Below are 10,785 nucleotides of genomic sequence, written 5' to 3'. Positions count from 1 at the left end.
AGGAAGGGTCCTGGGCTCCTTTAAAATGAGTAAGAGGTTTCCAGAAGGAGGAAATCACTCAAGATTTGGGTTGTTATTTCAATTATCCCAGTGATTGAGGATTTATGTACTGAGTGACAGTGCAGAGCAGTTGCGCGGTAAGCTCACCCACTTTGCTTGAGTGGGGCAGCACAATTCAGACTTGTGTCTGGAAAGCCCCCAAAACATTTTAGCTTCAGGTTGTTTTTATTGTAACACAGAAGGAATGGGCTGATTAGAAGGGAGAAGTCTCAGAGGGTCACCGCAAAGTAGTAAGAATCTGAATTATAGAGTACTTTAAAGGAATGCAATTTTGTGCCATTCAAATTTAGAAATTCACTAGATAGAAAGTATTTACATGAAGACTTGATGGTCCTGCTTATAGAGAGAATGGGAAGAATAAATGCAGGAGTGAGACTTACCGGATTTCTCAGGGTGAGAGGAGCATACCACTCATGGCATAAAAGATTATTTAAGGTCAGAAGGGCATAGTGTATTAAATAGTATAAAATTACATAGCAAAAAGTTATTCCATTTGCAATTCCCTTTATATATTCTGATTCCCTAAAGAGGAAGACCCAATGCAGGATTTTATTACACTGTGTAACCTTCCTTAGTCACAGTCTGGGAGCCTCTGCAAGCAATATGAAGACAAAATTTGATAATTTGTAGTCTCCTTTGAGTTGATGTTTACTGGTAGCTTTTGCTTATACACTGAGTCTTGTTTTCTATTTATCTGGTGATATGAAGTTTCTTTTAGAAATATATTTATTTGTGTAAAAATGAAAGGGTAGATATAAAGAAAAATATTAATGAAGCAATATATGTGGTTCAAGATACAGCAACATTTTGAAGTCTTATTTGAATGATACCTTCCTGAGAAGCATTATGTTAACACCTAAACGATGTACATACCATGGTTCTTTAAATATTTTTTCCTTAAAGTAGGTCAAACATGTCCCTTGTTTACACTATTACTTGCTTAGCATATTAGTTCTTCATTGATGCTTTTAAAAAGTCATTTCTCCATTTTTCCCAATGCAGGAACATTATGACACTTCCCCAATGGCCTGAGCCAAATTTAATGAGATTTTATTGTAAAAGAAACCTAACATGGAGTATTAGTACCCAAAGGGTAATGTTCCCTCAGGAAATTAGGAAACTGTTTTATGATGAACAAATTTAGATGAGGGAACTTATTTGGAAAGCTCCTGGTATCACTGAATATGTAGTGCAGTTGATGGAGACTAAAGACAGTTTTGTTTACGTCCCAACCCTCTCTGATCAATTTTCCTTTTCATTTTTCAATGGCTGTTCCTGCCATTGAAAAATCAGAACAAAGGAGAAAAAAGGGTGGCTTAATCTGGAGGTGATATGGGGAGCAGGTTTGGGAAATAAGTGGGTAGGCTGAAATAAATGGAGAAGAAAAAAATGAACCTGGGTGGAAGCTTGGTGGAAAAAGGATTATACAGATAATCCATTCCAGGAGATTGCAAAAAACCATATCCTTTGGAAACCGGCAGATGTGAGTTCAGTTGCTGGTTTCACAACTTGCCAGCCATAAGCCTGAATTTCCCATTGGTGTAATGGGGTAATTCATCTGGAGAAAAGGTATGAGTGGGGAAGAAAGGGGCAGGCAATATGTCAGGGAAAGGCTCTGGTGGTGATTGAGACAATATTTCCCTTGCTAAAAGAATTTGAAAGTCATTGTTTTCCATCAGAGCAATTAGGGCCTATAGAAATTGTTCTCATGAACATCAATCACATTATATCTGTTGTCAGACAGACATAGTTTCAGAGTACAGAGAGCAACGTAAATGGTTTTCATTATGAAAGCACAGGTGATATTTTTCAGGGTCCATCAGATATTAAATTGAGGTCTAAAATCATAACCATCTTTGCCTGTGAAGACGTGGGTGCTGGTTTTTCTTACAGTTTGGAGAATTTAGGCCTCTTTCTAAGCCTCTACATATTTTAGAACTGCAGGGTCCGGGCACTGCTCTCAATCAGTTGTGATAGAGGGAGAAGGTGTTGGCTAACTTGCCCACTCTAGAGCCAGGAATCATATTTTCAACATAAAATGCGTTCTCCTACAACACATGATTAGCTCTCATCACCTTTAATTTCTTACAGATCATGAGCCCTTGGATCTAAGCTAATTCACATATCTGTCATAAGGGCCTGGCATGCTGCTAAAAATCTGGTCCCAGCATGTTAGGAAACGCAATCTAAACAATGTCATCTTTACATGGTGGGGACAGTGCCCTAAGTCTGAAGGCTACTGATGAAGAATAAGTAAAAGAACAGGAGAGCAGAGCAGTCTTGATCTTGTTGGCATGCAGGGGGATTTGCTTGGGAATCTGTAAACATGTGACAGACAGTGGGTGTGATTAAGACTGTGGAGAAAAATGCAGACAGAGCCCAGACTTGGCAGAATGGGGTTCCCACACCCATTCCTGAGATGTAAGTAAGAGAGGAGTGGGGAATTAAGATGTGGCTAGGATGTCAAATGCTCATCAAAGAAGCCAGTCAGACTTCCCTGTCCAAAGCAGGAATTGGCTAAGTCAACTTTTTCTGACCACCTGGTGTGAGATAAGCCACAGCCATGGGCAACCTTTCCTTACTCCATTGAAATACCACAATCAGCTCATCACAGTGTGCTAAGGAAGCTGTTCTGGGAGCCAGGAATTCCAGCCCCAGGCATCAAGAAAGTAGTCTCATCCTTAAAAATCTTAGAGCTTACAAGTTTCTTAGCTCACTGTCATGCCACACTCATTCCAGAGTCTTAGAAGGATGTATTTTGAGGTTACCAATTTAGTAAGAATAATGCATTGGAAAGCATGTTGTAACTGGAAAACTTTATGCAACTGAAAAGCAGGCTCATTAATAGATTGATCCAGTCCTGGGGGTGTTGGATGATGTCCCAAGGAGCCCAGGTGGGGATGCCTCAAAGAAGGAACAGGGAAAGTAAGGGTTTTCTGAGATGCTAAGATCCAAATCCCCATTCCTGACTCAGCCAGAGCACCCTCATTTAACTGATGTTCATATTGGGGTTCTAAGATCTGTTTAAAATCAGGCATACTCCTGAAGCTAACATCACCTTAAGAACCACATGTGATCCAGTCTCCTCATTTTCATGGTAAGACCATTCAACAAGGGTTGCATGCTATTGCTGTGTCCAGTACAGGTATACATAGAGATCAGGATGTAAATAGTCTTGATCTCTTGGAAGTTACATTCCCCTGGGGTAGAAGTGGAAGATATACAGATATTAAAGCCAGTATTACTGAACTGTACACTAGATTGAACTCTAGAGCAGCTGGAAATGCTCCAAAGCTCTCTAGAAGTCTAACTCTACCTTAGTCTCTGTTAGGGTTCTAGAGATCCCCTTAGGTTTACAGATGCTCTGGAGCTATCTTCAGGTGGGAAATGGAGAGTATCTCAAGTGCAGGTGACTTGGAATTTGCCACTTGCATGAGGACTGCTGGGTGGCTTGCTGCTGTCCCAGTGACCTTTCCTGTCTGTCCACTATCCAAATGACTCCTAGGCTGTGTTCTCCTACAACACGTGATTAGCTCTCATCACCCAGCAGATCCACTCACAGAGAACTGGTCTGGATCAAGCCCCACACGAGGAATGCATGAGGAGTCCCCAGATCCAGAAGCCTCTCCTTATCATAAATCTGCATCTGACCCTGCTGACCTAGATCCCCCCTGTCAGCCTGTTTTAACTCAAAATCCCTGCATCTCTTCCAATAGAACTTCACCCATCAGGAAAAGTTTCAGTCCCTATGAGACCTACTCCCAAATCATTTGCAACAGACAACATGTCTCCCCTCTCTCAAGGGTAGAATGTCCTTGGTCTTTAGAAAGATTTGCCTGGTCTGCATGCAGTGGAGAAAATAGAGGGAAGGAAGTACATTTTCATTGTGACCTGGAAAAAGAATTGCCCTTGTATCAAGGTTGGGTAAAAGGCATTTGCAACAAACACACAAAAAGAGGAAGAAAGAAAAATATATATATTTTTTTAAAGATTTATTTATTTTAGAGAGAGAGAGAGCACATGTGGAAGGAAAGGGAAAAGGGAGAGGGAAAGAGTCCCAAGCAGATTCCATGCTGAGCACAGAGCCTGACACTGGGCTCAATCTCGCAACCCAACATCATGACCTGAGCCAAAATCAAGAGTTGGATACCCAACTGATTGTGCCACAGGAAAAAAAAATTTCTACATATCAGTGATACATTGAATACTCAAACACTTATCTCTACAATTTCTATGGTGGTAGATGGTTTGAAACAGAAATAAAAGATGAGAACTTGTAACAGGGGGTTCTGACCCGGCCTAAGGAGTCAGGAAGTCATTGCTAAGGGGGCAAGGAGGAAAGAGAGTGTTCTCAGCAGAGGAAACAGTATGTAAAAGACCCTGCTTACATTAGCTGAAGGCAAAGGACATGGAGAGTTGTGAATGAATTCAAGAGATTGGTAGATGGTAGCCTTATTGGGACTTGATTGGCTTGCCTCAGAAGAGAAGGGATTTTAAGATTGGTTCCAAGGTTTATCAAGAGAAAATAAGTACTATTTATTCTATTTATTGAGATGGGGAAAACAAGAAAGAAGGCATCAGAATGCAGCTTTGGACATGCTTAATTTTAAATTCCCATGGGCACCCATCCAGAGCTGCTATGTTCAAGTAATGCACTGCACAGATCCAGGGGTCCCTGCTAACAGCACACAGTTCAGAATTGTCAAGGGCAGCCCTAGAATGCAATCCCTAATCTCTAGCCTCTATCTTTGGGTTCCCAAAATTCCATGATCCTAACTGGCCATTTTTGAAAAGAAATTTTCTCTAGAATTCCTTTGTGGAAGGTCATGCTTTTAGCCTATGACTTTGATGTCAGGTGTTAATGGTACCCAGACTGTGAGGGAGACATAAAAAACCAAATCAAAGGGAAAGTTTTCTTTCCCTTTGGGACATCCTTAAGTTCTTATTTCAGGAAAGAAAGGGGCAGAAGGAGATATGTGTTAATGTTTCTCAATGCCCAATAAGTCTTAAAATTCCATTGACAATTTGGCAACAAGGAGAAACTTCCTTACATCTTTTGGCACATTTCAGAAGGTGATGATCAACCAAGGCTTCTCAGAAGTTAAGCAAGCTCTCTTTCGTGTTTTAAGACTCCCAATATATTAAAAATATAATGCCAAAACAGAGATACAAAAATTGTGCCATATTTTAAATGTTTACATTGAAGAATCTAATGCTTTTAACAACACATATATGAATAAGCCATTCAGAGGGTATTGAGGGATTTATAAACAGTACTATGTCATAGGTCAGTAGAGGCAGTGTGGTCTGGTAACAGGTGTGAAAATATAATTTTAAAAAACCTTAAAATGGTTTTGACAATATATAGTGAACACACATACCAAAGTTTTATTCAACTCATTAATGGGGAAATAGAAGGATGGCAGCACCAGTTCACGAGAAGAGTATGAAAACTTGGGATTTTTGTGAGAGTTACAGAAGTGCTAACATAAGTACTAAATTAGATCCTAGTAGTGAATATGTTCCCATTGTCATGAAATCATAACCTTTGGCTATCTTATTTCAGAATCAGAAAAGAAATTAATCACATCTATCAGTGTCACAGAACTGGAAATGTCTGGCCCTACATCAGTTGTGCAAACCAAGTTACATCCCCCTAGAGATGACATTGAAGAGCGCACTCCATCCTTTTGCCTTGTTTCCAAGACGGGGATCATTGTTCCTAGCAGGATGCAAGTTCGAAGCCCTTTGACTGATATCTGCCTTCAGTCCTATCCCTGTACCTCTGGGACAGGTGGTTCTTTGCACCTGGGAGGCCCCTGCAAATAGCCCATTTAACCCTCTCCCTGCCAGTGGCATTCTAAGGTTTGGCCTTTACCTCCACAAATAGCAGTCAGTTTAGATCAAACTCCAAACTGAAAAATAGTCTTGCACAGTTGATATCTGTTTAATAATGAACTGAAGACTCAGAAGGCATATTTTTTTCATTTAAAAGCACTGCTGTGCTCCTTGCTTGGACAGGGGATTTATCAGGAAATGCTATTGGAGAAGCATGAAGAGGCGGTATAGAGTGAAGGTAGCTTCTTTTGGCACAGTGCTTGAGTAATGCAATTCAATAAGGAGAAGCAGGGATAGATAGAGATTTTTATATAATAGATTATCTCAAAGTGTTATTTTTAGGAACTAAAATTCTGTGATTTTGACCCAAACACACCCATCCAATACTAAAATCTCCTCAGTGAATACTATTAGGGGCTCATATGGGAGTGTGCTTTTATGTTTGAAACCTCCATGTAATATTCATCATTTTCTGGAGTTCCATTAAATCTGCAAAACTTATGCTAGCATGCTTTTCATATGCATCATTAATTTTTGAAACCAATTCTAAATTCACTTTGAAAATAGATTACAGGAAAATTGCAGGTTACAAACAAGACACTGAAAAAATATAAATACCCACCCCAAATCAGTTATTGGTCTTTTTAAATTCAGCACCAATCCTGACAAATGTCCAGAGAATTCAGAAACTGATGTGTCTCACAGTCCTATACAAATATTATAGGTATTACTTTGAGTTGTAGGTTAGCCAAAACCACAAAAAACAAAAACAAACAAACAGCATCTACAGGCAATGGGATCTGTCATCTGCATTTTCTGCAGAGGGTCACCGATGGCACTTTTCACTGCCTTGTCAACAGTACTCAGTGGCCTCGTCTGGGAGAGTCGGAACACATGGGTAGTATTGGTAATTGAACCAAGTTTCAATTAAATCCCTATTTGGTTGGTCTTTAAGATAACCCTGGGGTTTTAATCAAGCACCTGTTGACTAGTGACTACATGTGTGCCTCTGAATTTTATCTTCTTCACTTTTCTTCAAAATGTGCCCTGATCTGGTTTTAACATCCTTCCATCTCCAACACATATCTGCATGAATGTTATATACATGCAAGACGCACAATAAATTCTGGTTACAGAACAGACTTCAGTTAAGTGGCTCTGCTTCTCGGGGAAGAATATGACAGTCATGGGCTTTCCCCCTCCAGGGCCCCAGGGTGCCACAATACCAGTCAATTTCCTGGGAATTCAGGCCATTACTGCTTTCCCCCACACAAAAACAAGAAAAAAGTAAGTGAAGATATTTCTATGGAAAATTCTATGGAAAAAACTACCTGTAGTAGGGTGAATAGTGACTCAGAAGATATCCAGGTCCTAATCTCTGAAATCTGTGTTATCTTTTTTCAGAAAAGGGTCTTTGCAAATGAAATTAAATTAAAGGGTTTTGAGATGGGGAAATTATCCTGGATTACAGGTGTGCCCTAAATGCAGTCATAACTGTCCTTAGAAAAACAAAGGGGACTTTGACACATGAGGAGGAGAAGGCCATATGAAGATGGAGAGATCTGAAGATGCTGGCCTGGAAAACTGGAAGGAGGAGGCCTCGAGCCAAGGAATACCACCACCAGCCCTCCCACCACCAGAGCTAGAAGAAACAGGGATGGATTCTCTCATAGTCTCCAGAGGGAACGTGGCCTGCCATCACCCTGATTTCAATCTGGTGATACTGATTTTGGACTGCAGCTTCTAGAACTGTGAGAAAATAAATTTCTGTTGTTTCAAGGCATTGAGTATGTGGTAATTTGTTACAGCAGCAATAGGACATGAATACACTACATCGTGGTCCTTCTCCTAGCTGGCTGCCCAATCTCTGCACTTACTTCTCTATTATTTTGGAAGCCCCAAAACATGTGATCAGAAGGTCACTAGATCTACTATCAGAAGCCCTGGCCTCATCTGCCCACTCCTCATGTAACAGCCGGGTACACTCGCTACTTGTACAAATTCCCTAAGTTATAGCTGGCCCCAGGACAAATGAACAAGAGGGATGATATTGACCTTCAGGGAGTTCAGTTTAGGAGGTGAGACAGATGGACAAAAGGCAGGGCTGTTGGGGAACCTAGAGGTTCACAAAACCTTTACCCAAGGTGGGGGGAAGGATGGAGGTATGGCAGGGAGGACTTTCCAGAGCAGGTAATGAAATACGAACTCAGTAGTCTCACTTAGAATAATAATATCCGACATTATTGCAGCTGTCTGCCAACCACCACATCAGGACCACCAGAGCAGGGGATATCATGCAGAACACAATGTAAAAGTGCCACCTGGTGAGGTGGTGGCCTTCCCTGACTGCCCAGTGCGCAGCACAGAGGAGCTCACGGAATCATCATGGTGACAAGTGAGGCGCTATTTTTACCCAGAGTTTCCCAATCAAAAAACCACGAGGCACAGTAAGTTCTCATGATTAGTAAAGGGTGGGGCGAGAGGTGCTGAGAAACGAAGCCCCAGGTTCATTCTCAGCCTCTGCTCTTAACCATTCCCAGGGTGGACATTACTGTTGTCAGACAGGGACAGAGTAACTCAGTGTGCAAAAACAGAATGGTGCCTATTTGTCTGCCATGGCCTAAGTAGCTACAAATCCCTGGTTTGGCTTAATGGCAAAAAAAAAAAAAAAAAGGAACAGAACCTTGACATTCAGTCACTTCTGGATTAAATGCAGTAACTTTTAGGTTCAATGAGTTCCCTTTGGGTGAATCCCTAGTTAATTTGGAATCCTCCTCGCTCTCTTAGTTCTCCCAGGGGACATCTGAGTGTAAAGACTCTTTAGCACAGTAGCTTCTGCTAGAAAGTTTGTAGCATCCAGATGGGGGACTCTGGCACTCAGTAGCCCTGCCCTGACTTGTCCTGGGTACCAGCTCAGCATTCTGCATCTTCAAAGGTGACAGGGTGACACTATAGCCTTAAGCATCAAGTCCTTGTGCTCTCTCTCTTCCTTCCTCTACCTACCAAGGACTCTGACCCTCAGGCTGTCCCTCGGCAACTTCCAAATCCTTCTGATGCCATGGACAGTCCCAAAGTCAAGGGAGGCCATCTCTCTGTGCTCCAAGACCCAAGGCTGACTAAATGGTGTGTATTACTATGGTAGGTTTCTGGTTTTGGTTTTGGTTTTGGTTTCTACTTTGTTTTGTTGGTGGTGGTGGTAGGGGTTATTCTTAAATACTTTACAAGCTAAAATCATTTTGCATATGCCAACACATATCCCAAACATACCTTAACCACAAGGGGGTTCTACTCTTCAAACTCTACTTTGCAGCAGAGTGGTGCTGGCTGCATAGTGAGGTTATTCGTCACACATGCATAAAATGTGTACAAAGGGGATTAGGTGCATAATTACTGAGTACCTACAAGTCTGGTCATCAATATATATCATCACAGAGAGGTAAATTGAGCAAGGGGACAGAGGAACTCCTCCAAGATATTACCTGATCTAATTTTAATTTATGTTAACACTTTCTCTGCGAACTCCTTTGGAAGGGACACTAACACTTTGGATGCTTTCTAATGTGATTCCAGGAAAGCCACTGACCAAAGCCTCTCCAAGTTCCTGTCACTCCAGATCTGAATGCATTGAAACCCAACTTTCAAATGGATGTGCAGATTCACAGATACAGAGGATCTGATTGCCCATCTCTTGCTTGCTCCCAAGATCTTCCCTTTCTTTCCCCCAAATTTTACAACTGGTTTCTGGTAACGATGGCACCTTGTTTTCCACGGTAAACAGTGCACATTGAATGCAAATGAGAGAAGGGCGGGTGTGATGACTAGAACCAACATCCTACCTCCTTACGGAAAACCTCAGAGGATATAAAGCAATCACAATGGCAGAAAAGCCAGGAAAGCATGTGTTTCACTTACTAATGTTAGTGCTTTAACAATGAAGGACATATGCTATGGACTCCCAAAATGCATAGGTTGAAGTCTGATTGCATCTGGAGGTGAGGCCTTTGGGAGCTGATTAGGTCTGAGGGAAGATCTTTCATGAACGGGATCTGCGCCCTCACAAGAGACACAAGAGAAATGATCTCTCTCTCTCTTTGCCATGTGAGGACCCAGCAAGAAAATGGCGGTCGGCAAACCAGGAAGTGGGCCCTCACCTGTCACCAAATCTGCTGGCACCTTAATCTTGAAATTCTCAGCTTCCAGAACCGTGAGAATACATTTCTGTTTTTTTTTTTTTTTTTTTTAAGATTTTATTTTTATTTATTCATGAGAGACACAGAGAGAGGCAGAGACATAGGCAGAGGGAGAAGCAGGCTCCCTACAGGGAGCCCAATGTGGGCCTCCATCCCAGGACCCAGAGATCACACCCTGAGTCTAAGGCAGATGCTCAACCACTGAGCCACACAGGTGTCCCCATTTCTGTTATTTAACCTGCCCCATCTGTGGTACTGTTATAACCCAAATAGACTAAGACAAAGGCTGATCACACAGAGTTTAAAGATTCGTCAGTCATAGCATAATCTCCCTTCTTCCTTAAGAAAGAGAAACCTCATAGAAATGACCAAGAAAAAAATCATGGTGTCCTTTGATACATGCCATCCAGGAGGCTTAACAAAGTGGGGTACCTCTTGTTTAGCAGTTTTTGGGCCTTTGGTGGGATTTGATATCCTTGTCAAGTTCTGATCTTAAAATGAGGCCTTTGCTTTACTTCTTTAGAAATTTTGGTGGTTGAGGAAGTGGGGTGATCACTTAACACCAACCTTCACCCAAGGTCAGAAAAGTCAGCTGCAGTCATTTAAAAACTGAAAATTGAACCTGACTAGCTGGTTGCCATTCTTATATTTTCCTTCCTGTTAGGTATTAGTTATCAGGAAAAACAAGGAGGATCAA

The sequence above is a fragment of the Canis lupus genome, chromosome 1 (assembly GCF_003254725.2).
Source record: "Canis lupus dingo isolate Sandy chromosome 1, ASM325472v2, whole genome shotgun sequence".
Lineage (NCBI taxonomy): Eukaryota > Metazoa > Chordata > Mammalia > Carnivora > Canidae > Canis > Canis lupus.
Note: the sequence above shows the minus strand (reverse complement) of the source record.